Source organism: Nicotiana attenuata, unplaced genomic scaffold, assembly GCF_001879085.1.
Source record: "Nicotiana attenuata strain UT unplaced genomic scaffold, NIATTr2, whole genome shotgun sequence".
Classification (NCBI taxonomy): Eukaryota; Viridiplantae; Streptophyta; class Magnoliopsida; order Solanales; family Solanaceae; genus Nicotiana; species Nicotiana attenuata.
The window spans coordinates 85,182-106,201 of record NW_017673879.1 but is presented as its reverse complement, the minus strand read 5'-3'; the positions used below and the strand labels follow the sequence as shown (position 1 = coordinate 106,201).

The following is a 21,020-nucleotide window of genomic DNA, read 5'->3' as shown; positions in this document are numbered from 1 at the left end:
ATTTCACCAGTTTCTGCATTTCATTGTTGTTGTTGACTGTCTTCTGTAGTCTACAACTTCTGGCCAACTTTGAGATAAAAAAGAGCATGAATCTACAACATCGAAAGAGCAATTGCAGAAACTTAACTGTAGTCTTGACCAGTTAAGCTAGAATTTTTTTCCGATTAGCACCAGTTGCCCAGAAAAGTGCAACCAGTCCAGAAGATCAAACGTTTAGAAGTTTTTGTCCAGTTTTTCAGTCAAATTCTTTTGTCCAGTTTTCCTTTTAGTTTGATCAAAAGTTCAGAAGTTTTTAATCTTCCTTCTTGTTTGATAATTCTGAACTAGTGTAAAATTGATATTAGTTCATATTAATTTTTAACCTAGTTCTTTGTGTGCTTAATTTTGTTTCTTGCAATTTGTTTCGTGCTTTTTTTGGCCAGTTTTTTCTTTTTTTTTTTTATACTTATGCTAATCTTTTTTCTTTTCTTAACATGACAGTTTTGAGATGACTATGAATCAAGAAGTGACTACAAGGAAAAACAAAAAAGAAACAAAATCGCTGTATCTTCCAGCTGGATCACTTTCATCGTTGGCAAAAGAAAAGTTTTCGTTGTTGACAACCAAAAGAGCTATTCCACCTAATTTTTCAAATAGACAACCAAAGCATCCAGGGTTAGGATCTCAAGTGCAAAAACCAGTGCGTCAATTGCCACTTACCTCTCATGTACCACAAAAAGTACAAGAACAATTACAACAAGTACTGTTGGATTCTAGGTCTCCTGTAGCAACAAAAGGGCAAGAAGAAGTGCATCGAGCGACACTACACTCTACAGCTTTTGCTGCACAAGAAGTATTGGAACAAGTGCATCAAGTGTCGCAATGTTCTACAGCTTCTGCTGCACAAGCAGTACTGGAACAAGTACACCAAGTGTCGCAACATTCTACATCTTCTGCAGCACAAGTAGTATCGGAACAAGTGCAGCAAGTGTCGCAACATTCTATATCTTCTGCAGCACAAGTAGTATTGGAACAAGTGCCGCAAATGTCGCAATATTCTTCCACTCATGAAGTAATTGAACAATCAGATAAACGAGGCAAGAATATATAGATTTCAATCATAAATTCAATTAGCATTAGTGATTTGGTAATTATCTCTTGTTCGTAACTATTGCAGGATCTTCCACTGTAAAACGAAAAAGAGGAAGGACACAGATGCCACGTGTACATGGACGGAGTGAGCGCAAGTTGGTTGTTCTAAGTGATTTGAACCAACCCATTGGTCCTACTGACGAAATTGTAAAAGAGTTGGGAAGTTTCCTCGCTACATTGGCAAGAAATTCAATCTTTTATCCTCTGAATATACATAGCTGGAAGAAACTGAATACAAAAGAGGATATGTGGACATATATCAAGGTTTGAAGTTTTTATTGTTTCAATTGTGAGGTGATAATATTTCATATTTTTGCCCTAACTCAAGTACACCAAACTGTAGACAAAATATGACATTCATGATGATGGAAGAGAGTGGGTTTTTCAATCAATTCAAAATGCTTGGAGAAGGTATAAGTGTTGGTGGAAGAAAAACTATTATGACGCCTATGCCAATGACGAACTTCGAATGGAAAAAAAGCCTTCATATGTTTCAGAATCTGAGTGTAAGTACCTTTTTGAATTCTGGAAGTCTGATAAAGCTCAGGTAAGTTATAGACACAGTAAACTTGATTTTGGACAAAGAGAATGAGTAATTCTTTTGAAGTTCATTCCTCGTCTTGTCTTCGTGTCCAACAATTTTTGGATTATCAAAATGCATAACACAGAAATGTATTAGATGTTTAACATAAAAGCTTACTTGTTGCAGCAAACTTCGAAAACTAATACTGAGGATCGAATAAAGTTAAAGAATCCACACACTGTTGGCAAAACAAGTTTTGCCACAATCCACGAGGTTCGGTATTTTCTCTTATTTTTCACTAATATGAACTTTTTAACCTTGGTAAAAAATTTATGCTGACTTTCATGTAACTAGAAAAAAAAGAAGGAAACTTCTGAGGAACCATCAAGTAAGGACATGTTTGTGGCTACGAGATCAAGAAAACCTGGTCGAGTATACAAGGAATCATATGAATATACAATGCGCAAAATTGTACAAAGATTTCTACATTAAAGCTTGTCGAGATTATCTTTTTGGTCCTAATTGTTAACTTAGTTTTATTTACTTATATTTTCTTCTCTTAAATTTTATTTTTAGGCTGAAATAGAGAAAATACAAACTCAAGAAAGTGAAGATGATAACCAATCAATTAACGCATTTGAAACAGTCATGGGACCTGAACATCCAGGTCGCGTAAGATTGTATGGTCGTAGGGTTACAAAGACTATCTTGAAACAAAAATCTAGAAATTCTGGAACCTCTTCAAAGACTATTGATGAGATAATGGAGCAAAAAATGAAGGAAATGGAAGAGAGAATGTAACAAAGGATGAAGAAAAACTTCGAGGAACAACAGGAAACTTGGCGGAAACAAATTACACTTAATGTTGTTGCACAACTTCAGCATATTAACCCAGATTTACGAATTGATCCTAATATGCTAGCATTTGGTGGTCATTCACTCGGAGAAGCTTCCTCTGCACAACAAGCTGCAATTCAACTAATCAATCGTCCATCTATTGGCAGTACTAATCAAGGTGTGTACTTAATTATTGCAAAATATTGCATCTCTTCTTCTATTTCTTCTTCTTCTTCACTTCTTCTTCTTCTTCTTCGTTGACAAATTGTTGATGTCATTCTCTTTCTTCTTCATCTTCTCTCCTTCTTCTTCTTTCACAGTTGACAAATTGTTGTTGTCGTTCTCTTTTATTTCTGGATTGAATATTAATAATAATTGGGACACATCAGTAAATGAAGCTTAAATCTCAAAATCTATTAGAAAACAGTGAAAACAACCTTAACAGAACTTCCTTAGATGAACTTCTGTTTGTTATTTTTGAAGCTAAAAGAGAGAAGAAATGGAAAAAAATGTTAAGCTTAACGGAGTGATTAGCTTTTGAACACAGCTTGTCCTATGGGAAGATGATAAAAATGTATCTCTGTAATCTTAATTGTTGGTATCTTTCTTTTTATTTTATTTCTGGAATTTATAGTGTGTTCATAATTCAGTATCTATTTGGCAATGGTATCTTAATTTTCTGATATTTGATTAGTTAACTGGGGTGCTTCTTGTTGATTTCGGACATTGTTCTATTTCAAGTTGTCATTTTATGCACTTTAGCTTTATTGGACATCATGTACTACTTGAAACATGAAGGATATCCATGTGCTTATGTGAACTAGTTGACAAATTCATGTAGTAGAAACCATATCTAGTACTTGATTTTCTCTCTAAAGATGTAATTATACTAACATCTTCTTGGAAATGCCACCAGTCCAACATGCCATGTACATACTTTAGAAGAAGACAACAGGCCACCCACATCCAATGCATTGCAGACAGTTCTTCTGGCCACTCATAAGCAGCAACAAAGAAAATGAGGTACCAATCTTAATTTCTTTGATGTTACAAGTCACACAGTTACACCCCATATCTAATATGCTACACCTCTGGTTCTCTTCTGTCATTCACAACACACAAAGGCAGACTACTCACGCATCTTTTTTGATTTCATGCTTTCCTATCTTCAACATGACTTTCTTTGATGATATTGTTAAAGCCAAGTTGAATATAGATGTCTTGTTTGTGTCAAGTGGTGTCACTTTATTTTATTTATCCTCATATTTGTTTCTTCCTTTTAATTAAATATACATATTTAATATAATTTTCTGACCAAGCGGTGTCATGTGACATCACTTGACCTAAGGTACATCCGCCCCTAGTTCTACTTCAGCTATAGATCAGTTTTTTTTGTTTGATTATGTGGAAAGATTTTCCAATATGTAGATGCAACAAGTTTACAACGAGAGTGACATGTACAATCAGCAATTTGGCATGTGAATTCATTTGCTAGAATTGGTCATTTAGATCTTAGTTTAACTCTGCTAGTCTACTATGCATAACAGAGCGAGAAAGCAACTTATCTCCATTTGATTGGTTCTACTCCTTCTAAGTATACTTCTTGGTCAACTAAGCTAGAATAGGTAACGATAGAAAGTTAATGTATTTTCATGTAAATTCAACATTTCGACACTTATCTTGCATTTAGTAGTTCATAATTGGTCTTTTAGGTAACCCTCAGGGGTTGGCCTAGTGGCAATAGACTTGAGCCTTGGGGTTTGCTCCCTTTCAAGGTCTCAAGTTCGAAACCCACTGGGTGCAAACAATTTCTGAGGGCCATCGGACTGGGGAAAACCTGAATTAATCGTGGTGCACTTGCGAAAAACTCCTTGCCGAGGGCCTGTGCACCCCCGGGATTAGACGGGGCTCATAGAGACTCGGACACCCGGTGCAAATAAAAAAATAATAATTGGTCTTTTAGGTAGTTGTCAAAAATTTCACTACACTGCGATGTCCAGCGTCCTTTATAGAAATGGAGAGGTAACTAGTTTAGATTTGACTTCATTCGGTTGTTCAAGAATATGATGCACATTCTGATCAATAATCTTTTTTATTTTGTTTTGTTTAAATTTGTATGTTTCTTTAGGTTGTAGGCGGGGCCTCTGATTATTTTGCATCAGATGAGGATGCCATAGGAGTGGAACATTTGGTTTTGAAATTGAAAGACGTTTAAAAGAAAGTAATAAATTCTGAATTTATATAATTTTTTTGAACATGTTACTAACGGAGTACAAGATACACAAGGAAACAGTGAGCTACCCATCTGTTGAGTATACCTAGCTTGCAACGGTGCCTAGATTGAACTGTTTTTTCATTATAAGAAAATTATTATTTTCCTTATTCTTTGGTCTGTGGGAAGTTATATATAGTTTTAAATGGCATTTGCCTGTGTCTGTGTGTTCGTAAATACTGCCATAGGACGTCAGCTACCAGTAAACTATGATTTTCTTGGCTAAGGTACGAGGCTTCTTTAGATCTTTGTGGACTGCCCCTTTGAGTGTAACAAGCCTGTACTACTCTGTCCTGAATTCTCTGCTTTTAAATGTTCACCTCCAACAAAATCTATGGAAAGATAACACTTTTAGGTCACCATGGACCACCAACAACGTTACTGATGAACTTTCAATATCTCTCCTAACACTAAATTAAGCATTCTTACTTCCCTTGCTTCATTATTAACTATATATTTGATTTTGCTTCACCGGAATATAATTAATCGGGAAGTTTAAATTGTCCTTTAATTGTTTTTTTTCTTTCAGTTGAAGCTTATTATAATCAAGGACCGAGACTTTTAACGAGCTAAAGTTCCAAATTGCAACCAACAATCCGTTGATAAATTTGGAAAAATGTCCTTATAGGGAACATATTATCAACGTGTTTATGTTAAACATCTCTATATACAGTAAAAATGCAAGAATTCTTGGAGTAAATGCAGTACTCATAATAATGTCAAAAAAAATTGTGTGTCTGGTATTCTTAAATCCTTTAAAAGACTTGACCTTTCATTTGTATTTGAATTGTTAACTAGCATTTAAAGAGATAATGATTTTATTTATCCTCTTTTGTAGGTGGAGAAAATGAAGAAAGGGAAGATCAACGGACTGAAGATCCTGCTTAAGAAGATTTTTGGATTGTTGCTGAAACTCTAAATGTTCTAGGAATCTTTTATTATCAAACATATGAAACTTCTTTAACTTTTGGATTGTAAAATTTATATACTTGGTTCTTATCTTTTGGATTTTTAAACTTATGTACATGGGTTCTAATATTTTGCTTTTACGGATATTACAACTTGGATTGTAGATATTTATGATTAGTTTTATTTTGTGATTTATATAAATTATTGTGTATTAAAATTTAATGTAAATATTTATTTACTATCATGGAGTATATTGTTGGTTCAATTAAACCGTTATAATAGCTTACCTCAACCGTTGCTATAGGTAACAAAAACTGTCTCAATTAACCATGTAAATTGTTGCAATATGACAGGTAACCGTTGTTGTAGGTAAGCTAAACCATTGACATAGGTACTATAAACCGTTGCAATAGATAATGCACACCGTTGCATTAGAACCTATTATATTATTGTTACTGTAAACAACCCGTAGCAATAGTAATTAAACCATTGCAAAAGCGGCAAAAAATCATCGTAATATCCTAACTTAACCGTTGCAATAGAAAAGATAACTGTTACACAAACATATATTGCAACGCCTTTGAACCGTTCTAGTTGATTCAAAATACTCGTCGCAGTAGAATGATTAATAACCGTTGCAATAGATAATGCACACCGTTGCAATAGATAATGCACACCGTTGCATTAGAACCTATTATATTGTTGTTACTGTAAACAACCCGTAGCAATAGTAATTAAACCATTGCAAAAGCGGCAAAAAATCATCGTAATATCCTAACTTAACCGTGCAATAGAAAAGATAACTGTTACACAAACATATATTGCAACGCCTTTGAACCGTTCTAGTTGATTCAAAATACTCGTCGCAGTAGAATGATTAATAACCGTTGCAATAGATTGCTATAGGGCAACGGTTTTCCTAACCGTTGTAGTAGAGCTACTGCAACGCGACCTAGTTAGACGGACGCAAAAACGTTGCAATAGCTCTATGGCAACGGTTTTCTTATGTACCACAACGGTTTTCTATGCGTTGCCATAGGTTTATTATCCAGTAGTGATAAGATTACATATAGTAGCGCTTGACTACATCTGAATTGATTGGTTTTGGCTAAACTTCTCCGTCCATTTCTGCAAGTATAAGGGCTCTTCCTGTTAGAACCCGATGAACCATGTATGGACCTTGCCAGTTGGGAGAGAATTTCCCCTTGGCTTCATCTTGATGCGGGACGATTTTCTTTAATACCAGCTGTCGTGGTGTGAATTGTCTCGGCTTGACTCTTTTGTTGAAGGCTCCGGACATCCTGTTCTGATAAAGCTGACCGTGGCAAACTGCATTCATCATTTTTCCATCTATGAGAGCTAGATGCTTGTAACGACTCTTCACATATTCTGCATCGTCGAGCTCAGCTTCCTGTATGATTCTTAAGGAAGGAATTTCTACTTCGGCTGGAATGACGGCTTATGTACCATAAACCAGCATATAGGGGGTTGCCCCAGTTGATGTGCGGACTGTGGTGTGATACCCCAATAAAGCAAATGATAGCTTCTATGCTACTGCTTATGCTTCTATACCATTTTCCTCAGTATCTTGTTAATGTTTTTGTTGGCGGCTTCTACAACTCCATTCATTTGAGGCCTGTACGCTGTAGAAATCTTGTGTTTGATCCTGAAGGTTTCACACATGGCTTTCATAAAGTCACTGTTGAGGTTGGAGCCATTATCAGTGATGATTGATTTTGGAATCCCGAATCGAAAAACGATGCGGTCGCGGATAAAGTCTACCTCGACCTTCTTAGTTACTGCTCTGTAAAATGCTGCTTCGACCCATTTGGTGAAATAGTCAATTGCCACTAGGATGAATCTGTGCCCGTTAGAGGCGGCATGCTCGATTGGTCCAATGACATCCATTCCCCAGGCGGCGAAGAGCCATGGTGAACTTGTTGCATTAAGCTCATTGGGAGGCACCTTTATCATGTCTGCATGTATCTGACAGCGGTGGCATCTTCGAACATACTGGATGCAGTCCGTCTCCATAGTCATCCAAAAGAAACCAGCTCGGAGGATCTTCTTGGCTAAGACAAAACTGTTCATATGTGGACCGTAGGTCCCAGCATGGATTTCTTCTAGCAACTTAGATGCTTCTTTTGTGTCGACACCCCTGGGTAGTCCCAAATCTGGAGTCCTCCTATACAGGATTCCCCCACTATGAAAGAAATTGTTGGACAGCCTCCGAAGTGTGCATTTCTGAATAGGATTTGCAAGTTCTGCATATTCTCCTTTTGTCAAATATTCCTTGATATCCTGAAACCAAGGTTTTCCGTCTGCTTCTTCCTCAACATGGGCACAGTAATAAGCTGGTTGATCATGGATTTTACTGGATGGGATCAATGATGTTTTTGTCTGTATATTGTATCATGGATGACAAGGTAGCCAATGCATCGGCGAATTCATTCTGCATTCTGGGAACATGTCGGAATTTCTTCTTTGTGAACCTCTTCGTCAGTTCTTGCACGTGATGCAGATACGGGAGTATCTTAGAGTTCTTGGTTGCCCATTCCTCTCGGACCTGATGTATAAGTAAGTCTGAATCTCCAATTACTAACAACTCCTGAATGTTCATGTCAATGGCCATCTTGAGCCCTAGGATGCAGGCTTCATACTCGGCCATATTGTTGGTGCAGGGGAACCTGAGCTTAGCTGACACTGGATAGTGCTGACCGGTTTCTGATACTAGGACCGCTCCTATGCCAACTCCTTTGAAATTTGCTGCCCCATCGAAAAACATTCTCCAACCGTCATAGGATTTTCCAATGTCTTCTCCTACGAATGATACCTCTCCATCGGGAAAATATGTTTTCAAAGGTTCATATTCTCCATCTACGGGGTTCTCAACTAGGTGATCTGCTAGTGCCTGTCCCTTGATTGCTTTCTGAGTCACGTAGACATTGTCCAATTCATTCAACAGGATTTGCCACTTGGCTAGCTTGCCAATGAGCATGGGCTTCTGGAAGATGTACTTCAAAGGATCCATACTTTATATGAGATATGTAGTGTAGGCACAGAAGTAGTGCCTCATGTTCTGGGCCACCCAAGTCAGAGCACAGCAGGTGCGTTCCAAAAGAGAATACCGGGCTTCATATGGAGTGAACTTCTTGCTGAGATAGTAAATGGCCTGCTCTTTCCTCCCAGTTTAATTATGCTGCCCTAGGACACAAATGAAGGCACCATCTAGCACTGCGATGTAGAGTAGTAGAGGTCTACCCGGCTCGGGCAGGACCAAAACTGGTGGTGTTGACAGGTACTCCTTGATTCTGTTGAAAGCTTTTTGGCAGTCATCAGTCCATTTGGTAGCGGCATCCTTCTTTAGCATCTTAAAGATCGGCTCACAAATAACTGTGGACTGTGCTATGACCGACTGATGTAGTTGTGTCTCCCTAAGAAACTCATCATGTACTTCTTATTCTTTGGTGGTGGCAATTCCTAAATGGCCTTGACCTTTTATGGATCCAGTTCTATTCCCCGGTGGCTCACAATAAACCAAAGTAATTTTCCAGCGGGAACCCCAAATGCACACTTTGCAGGATTCAGCTTTAGGTTATATCTCCGCAATTTGTTGAAGAACTTTCTCAAATCTTTCATATGATCAGTGGCCTTCTTGGACTTGATGATAACGTCATCTACGTACACCTCGATCTCCTTGTGTATCATATCATGAAAAATGGTGGTCATGGCCCTCATGTAGGTGGCCCCTGCATTCTTTAACCCAAACGGCATCATCTTGTAGCAGTACATTCCCCACGGCGTAATGAAAGCCGTTTTCTCAGCATCTTCCTCGTCCATCCAGATCTGATGATAACCAGCAAAATAATCCACAAATGATTGCAGTTCATGCTTGGCGCAACTGTCGATCAGGATGTGTATGTATGGTAAAGGGAAATCGTCTTTCGGACTGGCCCGGTTGAGATCCCTATAGTCGACATAGACTCTAAGATTTCCGTCCTTCTTTGGCACTGGCACAATGTTAGCTAACCATGTTGGGTATTCCACTGCCCTGAGAACTTTGGCTTTTACCTGCTTGGTGACTTCTTCCTTGATTTTCAGACTCATATCTGGCTTGAATTTTCTGAGCTTCTGTTTTACTGGTGGACACGTCGGATCAGTTGGCAGTTTGTGTGCCACAATAGATGTACTCAGACCAGTCATGTCATCGTATGACCAGGCGAATATGTCTTCATATTCTCTTAGAAATTCCGTGTATCCCTTCTTTTCTGATGACGATAAGTGAACGTTGATTTGTGTTTCTTTGACATTCTCTTCATCCCCCTGATTAACAATTTCGGTCTCGTCCAGGTTGGACTTCGGCCTGTTTTCAAAATTCTCAACTTCCTTAACAATATCTTCCGGTATGTCATCTTCTTCTGAATATATATCTATTTGTTGCATTGTCTCATTGCATGTCACAATCATTGGTTCATCAAGATAAGTAATAGTAGTGCTGTATAAGTAAAGTAATGAGAGAAAATAGTATTGATTTGTAAGAAAAATCGAAATGCTTTGATAAATTCCATAACTGTTTTGAACATGTATAGCAAGTTAGGGGAAATCACATAACAAGCAAAGGCTCAGATATACCCCCTTTGAACAAAGAAGCACATAATTAGAATGACTTACACATACTAGTTAAGGTCTGATTAAATGCTAAACATGCGACAAATTAAAGGTTGAGGCAGACTGATTTAATACATAATTCAGATAAGAAGCCCAAATCAGGCCTGCCTGCTTGTTGTAGTGAATAGAACAGATTCAAATTTAATTTTACCCTAAGGCTTGCCTAAGTGTTGAGACGAGGTTCTATAGGCATGATATCTACTGAATTCAGAAATAGTAAAGCTTGAAATAAACTGTTTGAATGCATACTCGTTAAACTTTCTAAGTGTGGGAATCAGATTATTAAAAGAGAGGCCAGATTTAAACGAACTGATTATTAGCTCTGCAACTGATAGTACCCTTATTACTGGTTTTATATCCATATGTGAATGAGGCAGCTCAAATTCGATTAGGAGTTCCTATAGGCATGCTTTCTAATTGTAGTTGATTTTAAACATGGTGTAGAGTGCAGAAGGCTTGTTTTAAAACTTATGCACATGATATCTAGGTGCTGAATTGTTTGAAAACCTACGAACATGATATCTGAGTGCAGAGATTGTTCTAAGAACCTATAAACACGATTTCTATATGCAGAAATTGTTTGAAACCTATGAACATGATATCTAAATGCAGAAATTGTTTGAAACCTATGAACATGATATCTAAGTGCAGAGATTCTTTGAAAACCTATGAACATGATATCTAAGTGCAAAAATTGTTTGGAAACCTATGAACATGATATCTAAGTGTAGAGATTGTTTGAAAACCTATGAACATGACATCTAAGTGCAGAGATTGTTTTAAGAACCTATAAACATGATATCTAAGTACATAATTTATTTTAAGAACCTATAGGCATGATTTCTATATGCAGAAATTGTTTGAAACCTATGAACATGATATCTAAATGCAGAGATTGTGTTAAGAACCTATAAACATGATATCTAAGTGCAGAATTTATTTTAAGAACCTATAGGCATGATTTCTATACGCAGAAATTGTTTGAAATCTATGAACATGATATCTAAATGCATAAATTATTTTAAGAACCAATAGGCATGATTTCTACCCTTTTTGCATACATAGTTACCAGCCCTTTTCACTAGCCATCCCCAAGAGTTTATTACAAATTATTACAGCCCAGATTAAAGTAAAAAAAATACATCAGAAAAAAATATAAATAATATACAACCAAGGAGAGCCTGATTCAGACTTCATGTCTGAAATATGAGGTAAACCAACCCCATGAGATCATGATCCAAAGCCTTTCTCCTATTTGAGTGTGTCAAAGTTCCCTAAGAGCCTCAAAGGGACTCCGGGCAATGCTCACACCCAAATGTATTATCAGATTGGGACAAGTGCAGTGTGGAAGGGCCAGCCCTCAAGTGTCCAAGTTAAGAGGGAGCTCAAAGGATCCCAAGGCAAGGCTCACAAGAGGGGGGCAGAACATAAAGACTAAGAAAGTGTGTAAGTGCAGAATAGAGTGCTAAAAGGGAAAAGGAAGGGGGAATCAACTGCTGATAAGCATACACAAGGGGATTCAGGGGAATAGGAGATTGTAAAGAGCCTGTTGCTTAGGCAAAAGCAGACTTTGGGCATGCCCCGCAATGGGGAATGCTGGCACACCTATAAGCCTGCCACAACACATACTGTTAAAGGCTAGGATCCCCAGGGGATCAAGTTCAATTCATGGACAATAACTTGCATATTGCCATGCCTCAAGCCATATCTTAAACACATAGGGGGCAGGGGTTTGGGATTCATAATAAAACAGGCAAAAAGAAATCAATAAGCTAGAATGCATGTTGAACTATTCATAAGCAGTAAACAGGGATACAAAAAGCAGTAAATAAACACATTGTTGTGGTGCTGGAACTTAAATCAGGACATACCAGTTTCAAAGAAACAAATAGAGAGAAAGCAAGCAACAGGTCTTGTAACAGGCCACAGTGTAAGCAAACAAAAGAGAATACTTTTTGAGTACAATTGTAAGTTCAGAAAGACTGTGTGTGATTGTGTGTCAATGAAGGGGTCGTGTATTTATAGTGAGAAGAACAGGCAGAAACAAGGTAAGAAAACAATTAAGGAACTGAATATCAATTAAAAATCAATCAATACAAGACTTCCTTTAATTAAGGAATTCAGATTCAAACGGTAAAACTACTTAAGGAAAGAAATCAAATAAAAATCTTGTGCAAAGTAGTCAATTAGGGGTAAATACATAGGGGTTTTAATTAAGGGAAGAATTTTGAAATACACGGTTAAAACAGATAAGGTAAGGATCCATCAGTATTCAGTAAATCAAGGGGTCAGAGGTTTGAGATTACTGGCTCATGAATAGGCTAAGGAAAGTTTTTGACTCAAATCGAGTAACAGGGGAAATCAGCAAACAAGGAAAGAAATCAATCAAACTTACACAAGGAAGTCTGACTCCAATCAAAAATTGAAAGCCATTTTTAGAGGGAAGTTCAGCACGTGGAGCCATTATCAGTGATGATCGACTCTGGGATACCGAATCGACAAACAATACGGTCGCGGACGAAGTCTGCCGGGACCTTCTTAGTCACTGCCCTGTAGGATGCTGCTTCGACCCACTTGGTGAAATAATCGATGGCTACTAGGATGAACCTGTGTCCGTTTGAAGCAATGGGCTCAATTGGACCAATAACGTCCATTCCCCATGCGGCAAAAGGCCAAGGCAAGCTTGTTGCATTGAGCTCATTTGGCGGCACCTTTATCATATCGGCATGAATCTGACAGCGATGGCATTTTCGGACGTACTGGATGCAATCTGTCTCCATAGTCATCCAAATGTAACCAGCTCGGAGTATCTTCTTGGCTAAGACAAAACCGTTCATATGTGGACCGCAGGTCCCAGCGTGAATCTCCTCTAGTAGTCTGGATGCTTCCTTTGCGTCTACACACCTTAATAATCCCAAATCAGGAGTCCTCCTGTACAGGATTCCTCCGCTGTGAAAGAAATTGTAGACAATCTCCGCAGCGTGCGCTTCTGGGTATGATTGGCAAGCTCCAAGTAATCTCCTTTCGCTAAATATTCCTTGATATCATGAAACCAAGGCCTTCCGTCTGCTTCCTCTTCAACATGGGCACAGTAAGCTGGCTCATCATGGATCTTTACTGGAATGGGATCAATGAAGTTTTTGTCGGGATGTTGTATCATGGATGAAGCAGCTTCCCAGCAGGAACCCCAAATGCACACTTTTCGGGATTTAGTTTCAGGTTGTATCTCCGCAATGTGTTGAAGAACTTCCTCAAATCTTCCATGTGAGCAGTGGCCTTCTTGGACTTGATGATAACATCATATACGTCGACCTCGATCTCTTGGTGTATCATATCATGGAAAATGGTAGTCATGGCCCTCATATAGGTGGCCCCTACATTCTTTAGACCGAACGGCATTATTTTGTAACAATACATTCCCCACGGTGTAATGAAAGCCGTTTTCTCAGCGTCTTCCACATCTATCCAGATCCGGTGGTAACTGGCGAAACAATCCACGAATGACTGCAGCTCATGCTTGGCGCAATTGTCAATCAGGATGTGTATATTTGGCAAGGGGAAGTCGTCTTTCGGACTGGCCCGGTTGAGATCCCGGTAGTCGACACAAACTCTAACCTTCCCGTCCTTCTTTGGTACTGGCACGATGTTGGCTATCCATGTTGGGTATTCAACTACCCTGAGAACCTTAGCTTTGACTTGCTTAGTGACTTCTTCCTTGATTTTCAAACTCATATCAGGCTTGAACTTCCTGAGCTTTTGTTTTACCGGCGGACATGTCGGATCAGTTGGTAGTTTGTGAGCTACAATAGACGTACTTAGAACAGTCATGTCATCATACGACTAGGAGAATATGTCCTCATATTCCTTTAGAAATTCTGTGTATGGTTTCTTTTCTGATGGCGATAGGTAAATGTTGATTCTTGTTTCCTTGATGTTTTCTGCGTCTCCCAGGTAAACAATCTTGGTCTCGTCAAGGTTGGACTTGGGTCTGTTCTCAAAGTTCTCAACTTCTTTAAAAATCTCATCAGGTAATTCATCTTCTTCTGAATCAATGTCTGTTTGTCGCGTTGTCTCATTACATGTCACAGTCATTGGTTCATCAAGATAAGTAATAGTAATGCTGTATTGGTAAAGTAAGGAGGTAAACGATAGAAATAAATATTAATTCATTGGAAAAAAATCAAACATGCTTTGATAATTTGAATAATTGTTTTGAATATTGAAGATCTTATTGCGGGAATTTGAAAAATGCGAAAAGAAAATCATTTAATGAATAAAACAGCGAATAGTGCTTGTTTTAGCCTTGCTACCCCGAGGCTCGTCGGGCTCTGGCTGTCCTGATGGTCCAGTTGTTGAGGTATGCCCCTCTGCTTAAGATGATCATGCTAGAGTGCACGAACTAACCTTTGGGGAGGGGAATAACAAAATAAAATAAAACAAAAAGGTAACCAAGTTAGTTGGGATCATGAAAAGTATTGCAATATTTAAACACATAGTGCAGGAATGTAAAACGTGTCCTAATTTGGGAACCTCTTTGTGCCCGAGGTAGGCCTAGCGACAAATTGATTTGGAGAACTTGGAATGCTAAATGCTTCATTTTATTGACGAAAAAAAATAGACGAATCTCAAAATGACACTAAATAAGCAGGAAATAAAATCACTAATGGCCATTGGCCTTATTACATTTCGTAAAGCGAAAAAGATAAACTCCTATCTATTTGGTCCCAGAAGGACCTTCCCCAGGTTGAATGCTCTCGTTGATCAAATCCTCCAGCTCGCGTAGGTTCACTAGTAAAAATGCCTTTGCTAGGTGTTCTCCTTCGTTTCCCTCAGAGTTCTGGCAGTCGGTGACTCTCTTCCTCACTTTTCCTTCCAATTCCAGCAGTCTGTATTCCAGATATTCTAACTTTTCGCTAGCTTTAGCGGCCCTCTCTTTCCACTCATTGATTTGGTCATTTGATGGAAGACTCCTCCACCAGTCTAGCAAGAGTGGGGGCGTGCTAATCATACCGAAACTGGGACCTCGTGCCTCATTTTCTGTAAAACAAAAGGGTTAGAGCCTACCCCCACCAGACTCGACTATTTAACATCAACAATTAGCATGAAGCATTTAGTTCTCCAAATAAATGCACAGAACGTGATGACGATCGTTTTGGGTTTAGGTAAACCCAGTGGTCTTTGGACAAGGCTATCTTAAAGGATCATTATGCGGACAACATAACTAATCTGGCTAGGTTTGACCATGATGCATGTACAATTTAAATGGAGTAAGGTTTCTATGGGGTTTTAGACTGGTACCTTTGAGCAGAAAACTCAAGGGGGAAGGCTCGAAACTGTCGACGGCACCGCTGGTCGACTAGTTTTACCGCAAATATGCCTTTCCAAATTTAGGGGGTAATGATATAGGAAGAGCACAACAACTCATTATAAGCGTTGCTATGGTATTTGTTTTGGCACGAGTGGAGTATGATGTTGAGCATGATTATGCAATGAATAAAAGCATGTTGACATGTATTTGCATGTTAAGAAAGCAGTAAATACAACAGTTTCATAATTTAAGGCAATTTAAGGCAGTAATAAAGGAAAGAAACAAAAAAGACAAGTCAGTTTTGCAATGGGAAAATGGAATTGAATGCTTAAAGGAATTAAACAAGTAATTGCACATAAAGAGATATAAATTCACAATAACAGTTTAAAATGGTAAAAAGCCTAAAATCCCCAACAGAGTCGCCAAGCTGTCGCGCCCCGTTTTTCTTACGAAATCAGGTTTATGACATTTGGAGGGACAACTCGTTCCTTTTAGGAACTGGGTTTTGCATTTGAAGAGTCGTCACCTAATGATTAAGGTGCATTTGGACACCGATAGAGATTCAACTCTAAGCTTGTTTGAATAACCAGAGATTGGGTAAGGGCTTTGAAATTATCCCAAGGGAAAGTGTTAGGCACCCCTCAGGATCCACTAGTGTGGTTCCCGGCCAGAGAGTTATTGTGAATTTGAGGTGCAATTAACATATAAGCAGATAAGGCTCAAATAAGAGGGGATTTCAATACACAATGATTTGGGAAATAAACAAAGTTTGAAAGAGCAATTAAAAGAGCAGATTTTTAAACAGGCATTGCAATGCCTTTAAAGGAAAAAAAAAAGGGAAATAAGGGAAGGGGGTCCTAGGTTTATATTTAATATGGATCACATCAATGCAATACCCGATAATCACTCCTCAATAGAGGGTCTACACGTGGTATTAACGCACCGGTCATCATATCCATATCTACCCTTCCCACCCCCTTAAGGTATTAAAGCACAGATTGGTCTCGATTACTTATTGCATGCAATTACCCGTCCCATTCTTATCAGCCCCAGAGGCACTTAGGACTACTAATCCTAAAGGGAGGGATATTATGCTTATTTGAAGTTTCAAAGGTAAAAATTCTAAGGCGACATACAAAACATATAAAGACTGCACATTAAAGGGGAAACAGATAAGCATATAAGGCTCAAGTATACCTCCTCAAACAAAAGCACATAAATAGCATGACTTGCACATACTTTTTAGGTCTGATTTAAAGCACATAAAGACGAGGGAAGTTAATTGTTGAGGCAGCTTAGTTTATTACATAACTCAGATAAGAAGTCTGAATCAGGCCTGCCTGCTGGTTGTAGCAATAAACGAAGCAGAATTAGTTTTACAATTATTATCCTAAGGCTTGCCTGAGTGTTTAGACGGAGTCCTATAGGCATGATGTCTATTCAGTTCATAAGGGGATGAGACAGTAAAAACTCGAAATAAATTGTTTGAAATCCTATAGGCATGCTTGCTAAACCTTGTTAAGTAAGGGGATTAGATTATTAAAAGAAGTTCAGAAGGGACAGAATTAAATTAGACTAGTTACAGGTTCTGCAGGTGATGGTATCTACTATTACTGATTTTTAATCCCTATGAATAGGATATTTAATATTGAATGAAAATGAAATGAGTCAGATTTCATTTAAGAATCCATGCAGGCATGATTTTCTATATGTTACTGATTTCAAAATTACGAATGTGATACTTATTTAACCGTTTAGAACCTAAAGCATGATATCTAAGTGGCATGCAGAATTCAAATACGACCTGTAGACAAGTTATCTAGGTGTGAAACTGAACAAACATGATTTAGTATAATCCTAGAGACATGATTTCTAATGTAGTTTGAAAGTGCAGAATTAAAGAAGTCCTATAGACATGATTTCTAATGCAGTTTGAAAGTGCAGAATTAAAGAAGTCCTTTAGACATTATTTCTAATGCAGTTTGAAAGTGCATAATTAAAAGAAGTCCTATAGGCATGTTTTCTAATGCAGTTTGAAAGTGCAGAATTAAAAGAAGTCCTATAGGCATGTTTTCTACCCTTACATGCATAATTACCCAACCCTTTTTCACTAGCCAGCCCCAAATGTTCATTACAAATTATTACAAACCAGGAATAATAAATTACATCAGAAAAGTACAAAGAAAATTACAACCAGAGGAAGACTGATTCTTGACTTCCTCTCTGAGTTATGAGATAAACCAACTCAAAGACTACTGATCCAAAGCCTTTCTCAGACTAGAGTGTGTCAGAGTTCCCTAAGGGCCTCAATAGGACCCCGGGCAGTCTCATACCCAAGTTTCATAACTAGAATAGGGAGAAGTGCAGTGTGGAAGTGTCAACCCTCATGCGTCCAAGTTCAGAGGGAGCTCATGGGTCCCAAGGCAAGGCTCACACGAGGGGGGCAGAACTTAAGTTCTAAGAAGAGGGTGAAAGTGCAGGAATAAAATTTTAAGGATTGAGGGAATAAAGGAGAGGGAAAGGGATTGGGGGACAGCCATAAACACTTCAAAGAATTGATAATTTCATACCAAGGGGGCAGGGGATTGGGGATCCATTGCAAGGAGTCTGTACACTTAAGCATGGGTTAACTTTGGGCATAGACAGCAATAGGAAGTGATGTCATGCCTGTAAATCAACCAGAACATATAACAGATAGGGGAGCATGGAGGTTGTGATCCCAAAAGGATCAAGTTTGGGTCTTGTTCAGCAATATTCGATGTTGTCATGCCCCAAACAAGCCATAAGTATCAAACACATTGGGGTAGGGATTATACTGCACTGATTCAGAACAAGGGAAAAGAAATTACACCATGCTAAATAAAGATATTGAAATAGATACAAGCAACAGGCAGAATAGATTGCAAAAAACAATAAGTAACCAAGTTGTTGTTGATACTGAAAACTTAATTAGAACATACCAGTTTAAAGAAGCAAAATGTAGTAAAGAAAAGCTGCAGGACTTTGAAATATAGCTTTGGGCTTTCAAACAGGTCACAGTGCAAGTAGTAAAGCAAGAGAGTGTTTGAGTGTAATGTGAGTTCAGAACTAAAAGTATTCGTGTGTTTGTGTTAATGAGAGAGCAAGGTACTTATAGTTTGAAAACAGGTAGAAAATAAGGCAAGAATCATAGTTTAGCAGTAATTATGGAACTATGTGCTAATTGAAATCAAATCAGTATAAGTACTTCCTTTAATTAAGGATTTAAATTTAAACGGTAACATGCAAGTACTAAGTAAGGAAAGAAATCACACAAGGCTGAATATAACAAATAAGGAAATATTTTCAGCATAGTACAAGTACACAATATGTAATAGAGACTAGGTTCATCAGATTCTAAACAAGGAAAGGTCGGTAAGAATCAAATTTCAATTTAACCAAGGTAAGGGAATTAATCAAATTGAGTAGAAAAGTAGGGATAGAAGGTTCACAGAAAAGTGTTCAAATTAGACCAAGAAACAGGGAAATCGGTAAGGCGAAACAAGGAAAGAATCAATTACTTAACATACGAGTGCAATCAGAATTTCACAAGGGATGGTTTGAAATCAGTCCAAAATTGAAGGTCATTTAAGACGGGAATTCAGCATATAAATAGAGTGCATAAACATTAGGCATGCGAGGCCAAACTATGGCAAAGAGAAGCAGCATGCAATAACAATCACATAGTTAGTAGACAGTGAACTATCGAAACATGGTAGTCATATAGGTCAACTTCATTAACTTAGTAATAGAGAAAAGAGAGAGTATCAGAAGCATGCAAAGGGTCAAGTAAAAAGGCCCTTCTGAAAAAAGTATAGTCGAGTTTCAGTGATAGCAGGAAATCAAAATCACATAAAGAAATAAATGCTGAAACAAAAAGGTTTCAAATCCAGTCGAGCAACTTCAAGCAGATGAGTTGCACAAGCAGCTTCAGAAGCTCGAATAGGCCCCAAAGAAATTAGGGTTTTTGAAACCAATCGAACTCAAAGATGACGAATAAGTAAATCGCACAACAAATAGTCTCGGAAACTCGAACGAACCCAAACGAACCCAAACTTAGAGTTTTTTTAACACCAATCGAGTCTAAGGATGAAAAACAGATAATTCAAACAAATATTAACAAAAAAAGATTCAGAAACCTCAAAAGAAATTAAGGCTTTTAACATGCAAAATCCAGTGGAAGAACAACATAAGGAAAACACAGTAGAACATGTCAAAAAAATCAGGGAAAGCTTCGAGACAACTTAGCAAAAAAACCCTAATCGAAAAAGGTAAGGGGTTTTAAAAGAAACTTTGAGAAAAACGTTTAGAAGTTTAGAGCAAACACAGATCTAAAATAGATCTAAAAGAAATCAGAAGAACCTTAAAGGTTAGGGTTTCAGAAGAACCCGTTTGGTGAGAAAGGCTTTGAAAAACCATCGATCTAAGCAGGAGAGTCAAGAATCAGACTCGAATAGCCATGGCTGGCCGGAGAAAGGTCAGAGACGACCGGAGAACAGTCATAAACTGAAAACGACCAAGGTCTGGACCAAACTTTTCCAGGATCTAGCCTTGAAACCTTGATAACCGGGCATGTAGAAGCTATAGGAGGTGGATACAGGCCTCCGATGGCCTTGGAAGCCATGGATTTGGGAGGTTTCAGGGTTGGAGTTGAGGGCGGCGGCTAGGGTTTGAGAGGGGTTTGAGATAGGATTGAGAGAGAAGGGGATTCAGAGGCGGCGGAGGGTATGAAATGGGGTTAGGGTTAGGGGTCGTTTGAATTAAAAAGGAAAGGGCCGATATTGGCCGTTGATCATTTAGATCAACGGCTAGGATTAGGTAGGGGATCCGGGTTGGGTTATGAAGATGGGTTTGGGTCGGATTAATTTGGAATTGGGTCGGGGTAATTGGGCCTCATATTGGGTTTAATTGGAGTGCCAAATCAAGCTAAAATTGAAATAAAAATGGGCTAACATTTAAATAGCCACTTTTCCCTATTTGATTTATAAAAAATAGTAAAATAATTTCTGAAAATAAATTAAAGGTACTAAAATGACTAATAGTACATAATTATCAAATTAAAAATACTGGACTTAATTTTTTATAGATATAAATGTAATTAAATCTAAAAGAGGCCAATATTGCAATTATATGCAATTTGGCTTTAAAAATACTAAATAAATTTGTAAAAATATGTAAAAATTATCTTAGCTAATGTTTAATATAAATATGAAAATCCAATAAATGAATCACCAAAAGGATAACTTTGGGAATAATTATTGGGTTTTTTCTGGATAAAATGGGGCAATAAATTGATTTAAAAATCCTTAAAAATTAAGAAAAAATAGTAAAACATTTGGGCATACTTATATATG

General features: G+C 37.9%; 1 long non-coding RNA gene across 1 annotated transcript; it reads left to right on the top strand.

The window, feature by feature from the left end:
- Window positions 1–1,349: 1,349 nt before the first annotated feature.
- On the top strand, window positions 1,350–2,061 carry LOC109217528. Its single transcript, XR_002066651.1, has 3 exons — window positions 1,350–1,395; window positions 1,475–1,542; window positions 2,009–2,061. It is a non-coding gene; the product is annotated as an uncharacterized LOC109217528 (long non-coding RNA).
- Window positions 2,062–21,020: the final 18,959 nt, after the last annotated feature.